The following is an 11,749-nucleotide window of genomic DNA, read 5'->3' on the forward strand; positions in this document are numbered from 1 at the left end:
TTTTGTTTGTAAAATACTGGAGTGATTCCAACAGTCCCCAAACTACAACAGTTGTGGCAATGAGGACTTCCTGCGCTCATGCAAATAAGTACGTGTCACCAACTAGTTGCTGCTATGAGCTCAGTATAATGGCTTGAAGTTAGCTGTGTTTTTGCTGTCTGGCACCAGAGGTGGCAACATATGTGCGAAAGACAATTTGTGTGTATCGTTTACAAGCACGACTTAATAAAACTCTCAGAATCAAACCCTACACCCCAGACAGGCACACTTGAAGATCTTAAAATTAATCTTGAAATAAAGATGTAACATTCACAAGTAGATATCCATATACAGTGACTAACTTGCAAAAATTGTTCAAATCGTAACATGACCATGGACAATTTTAAACAGAATACTTATCACTGTCACATGACACATTTTCTAGAACACTATAATGCTATACTCCCACTAATTAAGACAGAATTAATCTAATTTGACCATAAGATCAAAGCAACAATTATGAAATATAAGCAAGTCAACTATGGAAGAGTTGTCCGATCGGCATACTCCAGTGTTAAGTTCAGAGTGCTATAATTCATAATTCGAAACCTACACAGTTTTTGGAGGAAGACAACGAAAGAAATGGCACTTATCGAATTTACCCACCGAATTACTGATGCCAACATGTGCATCTGGATATTGTTGCAGTTCGCAGTTCCTTAGCTGGAACATTTTCAAAATTGAACAATTTTATGACGAGGTTGCATCATGGGTTACGTGTAACCTGGCTGCTGGTATAATAATATACGTTCCTACAATTACCATCTCAGTATTTGTCTGGAAAAAACTACGTCATTCGTAGATAATGCCATACTTCGACTTATAAAGCCAGTATAGTTTTTAACATGGATACTTGTGTGCACCTGTAGAACCAAGACCGCTTGAGACAGTAACATACAGTAGTTGTTGTGAACGGGTTTTTTAACATCTGGCTGATTACGCCTCTCTTTCTAAGACACAATGGTAAAACTCGCAAGAGAAACTTATGAGACATGCCCACCCATCATTGACTTTCTCTCAGTATTATTTTGTATCGTGTGCAATCAACAGGAATAAAGTATATATGTGACCGATTTCTTAGGGTGATGATTCTACCTGTGCGTGCTTTGTGTGCAGTACTGGTGGCCTGTGCAGGGATGATTCACATTTCCCATTAACAGTAGAAGCCCTGTGAATGGAGAGATCTGTTGGATAGTAGGAATGTAGATGTCATACTTAGTACGTGTAGGATAGCTTTCATGATCATATGGAAATTTGACAACATTCAATATGTACTTGTGTTTGCACTGGACTACTATTCTCTCCCATGTAAATTGGTCGGTTTACTGTTTCTTCGCATTTCCCTTCTTTATTTAGTTGACAGAATATCAATTGTGGTGTGTGTATCTAGCAGGTGGAGGACACGTTTGACGCTTCTCTAGATATGAGAAACACCTTAGTTGACTTTGTAAATTATAGGGATGATTTGGAATCTGTTACATCGCTGACAACGGTATTCATAAGTGGAAATATCTATTTCCTCTATTTGTTTCGTGTTCTCACATAAAGATCTTCGCAGGCGGGAAAAGTTTCTAGTTACTCGATGGTCTAGAGCACGCTCCACCTATCTAAAGTTTGCGGTTTGTTGAGAAATAATTCTCAGTCTGCATCTTTGGAATTACGTTACGTGAGCGATTGGTAGGATATTGCTGTGTCCAAATCATGTGAAAATATACTTGTTCTTGTAATCCCAGAGTCTGGGGATGGGTGTAGAAAAATGCAAGCAGAGAAACAGGTCCGGACCTGAAACAGTAAGGCGTTTGTGTCGAGGGGGAAAGAGCTCGAATTTGTAGAACATTTCTGAGAGTGACTTCAGCCCACTGACGGCTCTCTGGGAACCCGTTGGGAGTGGATACCACCAACCTCGCAAGGAGATATTTTGTGTCGCGAGTACAACTACGGTGCTGTCTGTCTTCTCGGTATATTTACGAATGATGTAAAAGGGGCGATTTTTCCATGGCGTAGGATATGATTTGTATATTTACTAGATCAACAAGGTATGCAGTGACATATTGCTGGGTTGGGGATCGGTTTCAGGCTCTAATATTCAAGCTCCTGTCCTCAGTAGGAGAGCAGTGTAATTGAGTAAAAGTCCTTCCGTATTTGACGATATGTAGGGCACATTGCGAGGTTTAGTTGTTGTTGCAATATGGCGATCAGTGCAAGCTAGTTTTTGCCACTGCAAATCTCGTCTGTAGAAAGAAAAATAAAAGGCGGACTCTGCTTCCACACCAACGGCATCAGTAATTCGGTGGGTAAATTCGATAAGAGCCAATCATAATTCCCCATTTATTTACAAGACGTCCTTTGTGCTGGGATATAGGAGTCTATACATAGCGGTGAGAACATTTGTGTAAGTTGAAAGCAGGAAGCGTAACACGTGAAAGACAGGGTGCCGCATTAGGAGCATGAGGAAGAACGAATTCGCAGTTTTCCTTGTTGTTCTATCGATAGAGATGATGATTACAGTACACCAACCTGCATCGGTGATGTCTTTCCACGCATTACGTCTGCAGGTGCGGTATTCATTATCACACACAGTGCCTGATGCCTGTCCTTCATAACACTTGTTTCAGAGAATCTTGACTGAATACAGCACTTTCCAGAAGCGCTGATTGTTGGACTTTGTCAGATAATTTCCTAGGACTGAGGAGAATCGAGACATATAGCCAGTGTCAGTAGTGTCAGTGTATGCATACCATAATTTTTTCGGGTGCTGTACAGATATAAATTCTAACTCACTGTTTGTGCAAAATGTGTATATATTGCACTGTAAAGTTACTGTGGCTTATGTTGTGGCATGACTGGAGAAGATGAGTGTGTGTCCTATTGTGAGGGATGTATACATTCAGTACATTGATAAGCGCGAGGGTATGAGAGAGATTTTTTACATGGAAAATTATGTTGGCTATAGATACTGAGATTAGTTCCAGAACCACAGCCGTCAAGCGGAGACAGTACCTGTACATCGATCAGTGTCAGACTGTAGCAGTAATCATAATATTTACTTGTAGTTACTCTTGTAAATATGTTCCTGGCTTCCAATATTCTTGTGAGTCTTGCATGTATTTGACGATCTATAGGCAACTTTTGTGGGTTTAACTGTCAATGCAATGTAGCAATCTGTGCAAAATAATTTTACCACTGAAAATATGCAGAAAACAATTGCAAATGGTGCTCCCACTGGACCTGCACTGCAGCTATGGGTCATCAAGCCAGGAATGGTAAACTTTCACAATCCGTCAGCAGCGACATGAGATTTATGGCTCGCAAATAGGTCTTCAATGGCGTCCAGTCATATCAGCAGTGGTGCTGAGGTGAACACATTATTTCGAGAAGAATTTCTCAGGTACCAAGTATGAAAGGTATGTCGCCGTCTAATGCTTGAGAGATTTGAATGGACACCTGTGCATGGCTTGGCAGCTGCGCCACTTCGCAGGGGCTGTTGGTGCATCTCGACTTCTGGGAGCGCCTGAGGTCCAGTGGACAGGGTGTGGCGGGCGGTGTCTGTTGCATTATTTTGCGAGCAGGTCTGTCAGCTGTGCTATGCACTACTTGGACAGTTTATGAGATGATTTCGTGTCTGCATATCTGTGTAGTGCATTATTTAGGAGTTCGCATGTCTGTACTGAAATTATTTGGGTAATTTAGGAGTTATTTGTGTGTCTCCAGAGCGTTATTTAGGAGTAGTTTACAGGTCTGTGGGCTGTGTGGTGCAACCCCAAGCATGTCAAAGCGTGTGTTTTGTATCAATGTAATAAATATACTTCATCCCTAAATAAACTGTTTCGAAATAAATAAAGTACACTCCTTCCTTACTCTCTGCAGGAGCCCAGCGCAGGCTGAGTCGTTTTCGCCCCTGTTTCCCCCTCCAGACCACCATCTTAGGTTACATCACAGGAGGGATGACAGCACCCTCTGGTGGCAGTACTATGTACTAGGTCAGTTGGAGTCTGGACCCCATGTCGACCACACTGGATGGTGGTAGTGCCTGTAATTGTTTAAATAAAATAATGCATGCTAAATAATACAGACAAATGTCAAGTGTAGGTCGAGTCCTCTCCCCACCTATCCCTACGAAGAGGTGGAAGCCGGATGACCTAGTTTAGTGGGGGTAACCCACTGCCATTTTCTTAGGTAAGTAGAGATAGCCCAAGTGACCTTTCTTTACCGCCAAAATTCAAACTTGGCGCCAGTTCCTAGGAGAAGGTGATGGTCGGATGACTTAGGTTAGTGGAGGTAGTGTAAGTGACATATCTTCCCATGATTTTCTTAGGTTACTGGAGGTAGTCTTGGTATGTTGCATTGTCCTGATGGAATTTGAATTTCCCGTCAGAGGGGTGTGGGAGGGGGGCGCGGCTCTTTCCTACCAGAGGATAATTAATTGATAAATTTAATTAAGCAGTCAGTCAAACTGATAGTAGTGACAGGGGGTATTCCAATAACTCAGACCTGAAAGTATACCTGTAGCAACGAGGGGAGGTTTCCTGAGAGGGGAGGAGTGTGTGAGGGGGTGGGGAGCAATAGGTTAAGTGCAATGACATGGAAAACCACTTAACAGAACAATAGGTTAAGGACCTGTCAATCAAGGAGAACAATAGGTTAAGTACTTGTTAATCAAAAGAGAACAATAGGTTTGCCCCTGAGTGCATACCTGCACGTGATGTAGGCAACCCGCACTAACAAAATGCACCAGAACATAGCTTGTCCCACTACTCTGGTGTACCCAGTAGGCCTCTTGCAGGTGTTTCAACTGGACACCACTGCAGGTGCTAAACTTTCTCCAGTTACCTAATCAGAAAAGGGAGATCTGCAGTTTAACGTGGAATCTGAACAACATGTCTGTCGTGACCACTGCAACATCTGAAAGAAGTGAACGATCAGTTAAAAATTATAGTGAAAAAGTTGTGGACTGAACGTGATTTTATACCATGCTCTCCGTATCACAAAGGGGAGGACTCGAACCTCCTACGGGGGGTAGCCGCACAAACCATGACAGGACACCTCAGAACGCACAGCTACCCCGCACAGCACAGAGTTTTGCATTGTGGCTCTAACAAAATAGAGTTGTATGTTGTATAGTGAATATTAGCTCCAAAAACTAATAACACAGCGACCATAGGTTATGTTCGCTACCTCGTGTTCTCTTCCGTTCTCTCTGGCATAAACGATTCCCCCCATATACAAGGGAATGGTAGTGAATTTTCTGCCAATGCTCATTCACACGTTTGCTTCCATTCAATCCATTGTAAACTATGTTGTGGGTTGATATCTGTGAACACCAGATAATTCTGCTATGCGGCGCTACGTGAGCGATTCACCGTGTTGCACACAAGGTGGGCAGGGCTGTACAAACTGCTGTTGTAAGCTGTTCTTTGTATGGCAAAAATGTGTAACTTCAACATTTTTTACAAAATACTTGCAGTGCCTCTTAGCAGCTAAAATTTTGGGAGTGCATTTCTTTGTCTTCTTCTTGTGAAATAATTTTTTTTTTTTGGGGGGGGGGGGGTGGTTTCGACATAGCTTATTGGACTATTCCCTTGTGAGTCCCTTCAGCTGTGTGAGAGAAAATTAACATATATTAACAAGACCATTAGCATACATAGGCAGCTGAATACTGACAAAAATGCATGCACCAAAAATTCCACGCTAGTTCAGGGGATCCATTATTAAATAAAGTTTGGGTGCAGTACTTCATAGCCATGAGACATTCACTCCACACACCAATTAAACATGGAACAGCCAGTATTTGTGCCTCCAGGGAACTTAGTGACTCCAATGTCATTCCAACACTAGCATCAAAATTCCTCCAGTAGTTTGTGAGATTAATCCACACATGATGGCAGAAAAAGAAGGGGAGGGATTTCCATTTATAATGTATGAAACAAGAATATATGTATAGATTGTGGTAATGATAATCTTGTGTGGTTCAGTGGCCTCGAGCAAGTGTTTAAATTAGTTTTAACTTTGGTAGCTTGCTTGTCCCTAACCAGTTATCCCACTGGGGAAAAGGAACTTACAGTATGTGAACCACATATTGTTCATGGCGAATCTTCGTTCCCTCCCCATGTATTTCAGACAATCTGATTGTGGCAGGAAGGACATTCATGCAGTACTGCATTTACAAAGTTGAGGATCATGAACAGTTCTGTGATTCCTGTTTGTGTCAGCCATATGTATTCTTCTCTGTTTTCATAAACATTAGTGCATATACTCTACACAAACTTGAGACATTAAATATGCCATCCTACTCTACCCAACAAAATAATTTACTGTATTAAAAATGTTTTCATCTTGTCTTTTAATTTACAGAATCATTCTGACATAACTCTCTATTAACAGAAAGTTATAAGGGGCAGTCAAATGGAAATGAGACAAATCGGGAAAAGTACATAAACTGTTCATTATTTCAAAAGTAATCGCCATAAATGTTAACACATTGTTCCCAATAGGAGACAAAACGGTCAATGTCTTCACAGAAAAATGTTTGCAGTTGCCTACAGCAACTTAGGCATGCGCGCACTTACTCACCTGCAGAACATTGATGGTTATCAATGTCTTTCTTCAGGGCTCCAAAAATATGTAAGACATTCATGGCCATTGATTTGTTTCAGATGAAGAGGTGCACTCCTGGATAAGTCACGATTATGTAGGTAACCATAAACATTATTCCATGAAGGCACTGACTATCTTGTCTGAGTGGGATGAATGTATTAACAGTTATGTCAATTACTTTTGAAATAACAAAGAGTTTACTTTCTTTTTTTCCAATCTGTCTTGTTTTTATTTTACTGTCTGTTATAGAATGAGAGGTTAACCTTCACTGTAAACATTTCATATACAAATATTTCTATGAAAGTACGCCAGGCAGATGTGTGTAATTTAATTACACTGAAGTGACAAAAGTCATGGGATAAATCCTAATATCATACTGGGCCTCCTTTTGCAACTTGACATGGCATGGACTTCACGAGTCATGGGTAGTCCCCTGCAGCAAGACTGAGCCATGCTGCCTCTACAGCTGTCTGTAATTGTGAAAGTGTTGCTGGTGCAGCATTTCATGTACAAACTGACCTCTCGAATTATGTCCCACAAATGTTCAATGGGATTAATGTTAGGTGATCAGTTCTTACCAACTGAAACTGGGACTAATCTGACCAGAGCACAGTTTTTCAGTTGGCTTGGGTGCATCTGATATAATCATGAGCTCAGGAGAAGCCCTGCAGGTAATGTTGTCCTGTTAGCAAAGGCACTCGCATCAGTCATCTGCTGCCATAGCCAATTAACATCAAATTTTACCACACTGTCATAACAGATACGTTTATCATACCTCCCACATTAATTTCCATGCTTATTTCACGCAGTGTTGCTTGTCTGTTAGCACTGACAACTCTAAACAAATGCCACTGCTCTCGGTTGTTGAGTAAAGGCCATTGGCCACAGCATTGTCCGTGATAAGAGTTGATGCCTGAAATGTGGTATTCTCAGCACTCTCTTGACACTGAATATGGGAATACTGAAGTCCCCAACGATTTCCAAAATGGAATGTCCCATGCATCTAGCTCCATGTACCACTCCACATTCAAAGTCTGTTAATCCTTACTGTGAAACCTTTTCACATGAATCAGGTAAATACAAATTACAGTTATCCCAATTCATTGCCCTTTTATACCTTGTATATGCAATACTACCACCATCTGTATATGTGGATAAAGCTATCCCGTGGCTTTTGTCACCGCAGTATATGTGGTTCTCTGAACCATGAATATTTTATTAGTTTTCTGACATATTCCAGCCACCACCCTACTTCAAAATTACATGAAACAGAATGACAACAAAGTATGTCATCAGAAGAGCTAGTTTGTATCAATCTATTCCTTGTTCATTTGAAGATGGCCAGTGGCTGAAATGCGTCAGGAAATAAATAAAATACTTGTGCTACATATAAACATATAATTAAATTATGTAAGTGCAACTATGACTGCTGTGTGCCACTTTTTGTTCATGCAGTATTCACTGCTGGAAAAAAGGCATCACACTCAAATACTGTTTCAGTGGCACCAGGGTATAATATGAGCATATTGAGGGGTTTTTGTGTTAGTGATTGATTTTTGATGGCCTTTGGTAATCAGAAATAGCTCAGGAGGCCTGTCTGTGCACCTTCTGTTTCGATTCTGCAAGCAATAACTGTGCAGAGTTTAGAATTGAGCAATGTGAGCAACACTCATTCTGGGGTACAACCCTGTCCCACCAAGTATGTACTCCTGTTGAACAGCTTCAGCCATTTGAATGGTGCCACAATGTGGAGCTGCCAGATGCTGGAGGGACATGTTAACAGTTTGCTTCACATGTTGAGCACAACCTATTGGTTGTGTACCGCTACTTTCAACAGTGGTCTGTGAAACATTCCCACATCTCTAGAAGAGGTTCTGGATGTTGGCATAGTACAGACGCACATCAAGATTGACACATTGTGTGAGCGTGATTGTTGACAGATTATCCAGGTACAAAATAAGGGCATACGTAGGAACTGTTGTGTTATTTGGGACCATTGGGAACCGTCTGCTTGCAACAGGATTACAATTACATGTGCCTCGGGCCAGCTAATCACCAACACCAAGACACCACCAATCATGGCTTCTCTGATGTCGTGAAAGAGTTGACTAGAGAGTGGAGTAGCAACCTCTTGTCTTCAGCGATGAGAGCAGGTTCTCTCTGTCAGTGAGTGATGGACATACACATGGACGGTGTAGACCTGGTAAGCTGTCTGTTCCAGAGTGCATTCACCCGCAACACATAGGTCGAATTCTAGGATTCATGGACTGGTGGGGGGGTTAACAGTTACAACTTGTGGTCGCATTTGGTGTTTCTGTAGGTTAAAGTAACCAGTGTCCATTACATTGCTCAGGCTATTATCCCATTGCTGCTGCCGCCATTTATTCGACAGGAAGGTGATGTGCTTTTTTAGCAGGACAATGCATATCCACACACAGATGCTGTGATGCAACATGGTCTTCATGTTGTGCAACAATTGCCCAGGCCATTGAGGTCACCGTATCTCTCAGCAACTGAATACCTGTCGGACATCATGAAGCATGAATGTACTCATTGTCAAGGACCTGCAAGAACCATTGTCAAATTGCAACATAAGGTGCAAGATGCTTGAGACATTCTCTCACAGGATGCCATGCAGCACCTTTATGATTGTTTGTATGCAAGCAAACTCACCTGTATTGAACTTTGTATTGATGTGACTGTTTGTGCATCGTTTAATGTGATGTGTTTCATCTGGCCTGAATTTTTTTATCACATATTCCTAAAATGATAAACTACTTGCCACATCACTTGTGATAAACTGACCTTGATGTTTATGTGGTTGAATTTTTTTACCACCAGGAAAACGGGCAGAAAAAAGAAGTAAAGCTCATTACGAAAAACCACACAATTCTAGAATAAACATTAGTATGTATGTTGTAGAGTGCCCATCTCAAACTATATTTTCTTCCACAGGTTGTCAGCTGTTCAAGAATTGGTGCAACCACACCTGCCAAGACATAAATGGAAGATAATACAGGGAATATACAGACAGCTGTTCTACTTAATACAAATAAACTCAGTCTTCTGAGACAGAGAACCGGAAATGAATTTCTTTTCCAAAAGAAGATTTCAATATTTCCAAATCTCTAACAGCTATATTGGTCCTTTTCTTTATCTCTCACTTTATAAAAAAATGAACACTAAAAATTTGAACATTTCTTTCCATTTTATGGTTATTACACAGCATGTTTAATCTTCAAACATGGTCAGCTATGTTAAAATGTGTGTGTACCATAATGTAACTGAAGAAACTGGCAAGATTTTGTTGCTAGAGAAGCTATGTAAATTTAATAAATAGATTTATTTATACTCTATAATGCTATTTCATTCTTTCGATGTTGTATCTTATGTGTAGAACCAACAGGATATATCCTTTATGAATTTGCCTATAGCAGTGCAAAGCACCTCAGTTCTTGACCTTTAAAGATCATAGGAGGCACCTTAATAGAACAGGTATTGCATAACATCACAAACTATAGTTCTGAACTGAGACTTTATTAAATTGGTATTATGTCAATATAGTCATAAACATAAATAAATTTCAATTCAAAAGTGAATTATGTAAAACATATTCTGGTTCTTCCACACTGACCGTCATTATTAAACAGTCAACTAAAACTTGCATACATACTTAACAAGTGTTTTCATTACTCAAAAAAAGTGGCATTCATTAAGCAGAACAATAGCACCACCAGAGGATTTCTAGCATGGTTATCAGAGACAATGGGAAAACAAAAAAACAGTCTTTGTGTAGGACCTTTTGTGTACCATAAACACGACATCCATGTTACAAAGAATAACCATATGAATTGCAAATTCAATGCCACCCAGCTGGAAGCTGTGCTATATTAAACATACTGACGACTGGTTTTCATCACAATTAAAAGGGTGCAGAGAGTTGCATTAAGACAATCAAGGAGCTCATATAACAGACAGCATCTTTACAACAATCAAGCAAAATTCGAAAACAGTAACATTCTTGCATGTTAAACTAAAGGAGAAATGATTTACACCATCATTCAGTCAGTCTGCATGTGGCACTGAAAAGAGTGAGACACTCAGCCATAAAAATCTGAGCACTTATTCCAGGATGTACAGAATTTAAAAGATAAAATTAACTTCAAGCATAAAGTGAAATCATATCTGCTTGGCATAGTTAAGTGGCGGTAAAGGTGATAAAAGTAGCAAAGTAGCTTAAGACAATCATGTGAATGGTCAGCTAGTTCATATAATTTCCAATGGCAATTGTACTAAATCATTAAAGTGGCTCATTCCACATCACAGCAGGGTATCACAATTATGATCCGTGGAATGTACATATAACTGAAGTATTGCATCATGGCATGATAATCAATCTCAGATAATCACCATGCCAGCACCAAATCTTTGGTACCACATGAAAGGAAATGTATGCTTGTCTAATTAGATGTTCTTTACCCCTCTTTAAGAGGTTGTTGTTAATAGCACTGAGGCTTTTAGATAAATGACCAGTTGCCTGAAGCCCACCCTTGTTAACAGGTTCTATCTGTTTGCCGTGTCTGTACCAATCAGCTTCTGGAGGACAGTAGCTGTGAACAGACGCTAAAGAGCCCAGCAGTAGCTTCCTATTAACAGTCCAACTAGGTTGGCTAAAACTACAAACTATAGCTGTGGAAAGCAAAAATTCCCAAACATATTCAAGAGATAGTCACTGCAGTTTCCAAACATATTGTGTGCTGGAAGAAAAAGCTGGAGTAAGTCTAAGAAGATGGGACATCACTATCTTTTTGAAACAAATTGGGATTCATACATTACTTGCCCCCTCCCCTATTCCTCCCCCAATGAAACAAAGACCTTGTCATGGTAGGGTGGCTTGTGTGTGTCTACACACACAGCTAGCTGTACCGTAAGTGCAACCACAATGGAGAGGCATCTGCTGAAAGGCAAGATAAACACGTACCAAAATGCCCTTGCTAGGCTCGTACAGCGAATGGCTGAAAGCAAGGGGAAATTATAGTCAGCATTTTTTTCTGATGGCATGCAGCTCTACTGTGTGGTTAAATGACGACGGCATCCGATTTAGTAAAATTTTCCA

At 40.5% G+C, this 11,749-nt stretch overlaps 1 protein-coding gene across 1 annotated transcript in view; it reads left to right on the plus strand.

Moving 5' to 3' along the window:
- The window catches only part of LOC126298452 (uncharacterized), a 79,557-nt gene extending 69,565 nt beyond the window's left edge, over positions 1 to 9,992 (plus strand). The window contains exon 4 of the mRNA XM_049989782.1: positions 9,589 to 9,992. The gene's annotated coding sequence lies outside the window, so the exon portion shown is untranslated. The remainder of the gene's footprint in view (positions 1 to 9,588) is intronic.
- Positions 9,993 to 11,749: the final 1,757 nt, after the last annotated feature.

The sequence above is a fragment of the Schistocerca gregaria genome, chromosome X (assembly GCF_023897955.1).
Source record: "Schistocerca gregaria isolate iqSchGreg1 chromosome X, iqSchGreg1.2, whole genome shotgun sequence".
In the NCBI taxonomy this organism is placed as follows: Eukaryota; Metazoa; Arthropoda; class Insecta; order Orthoptera; family Acrididae; genus Schistocerca; species Schistocerca gregaria.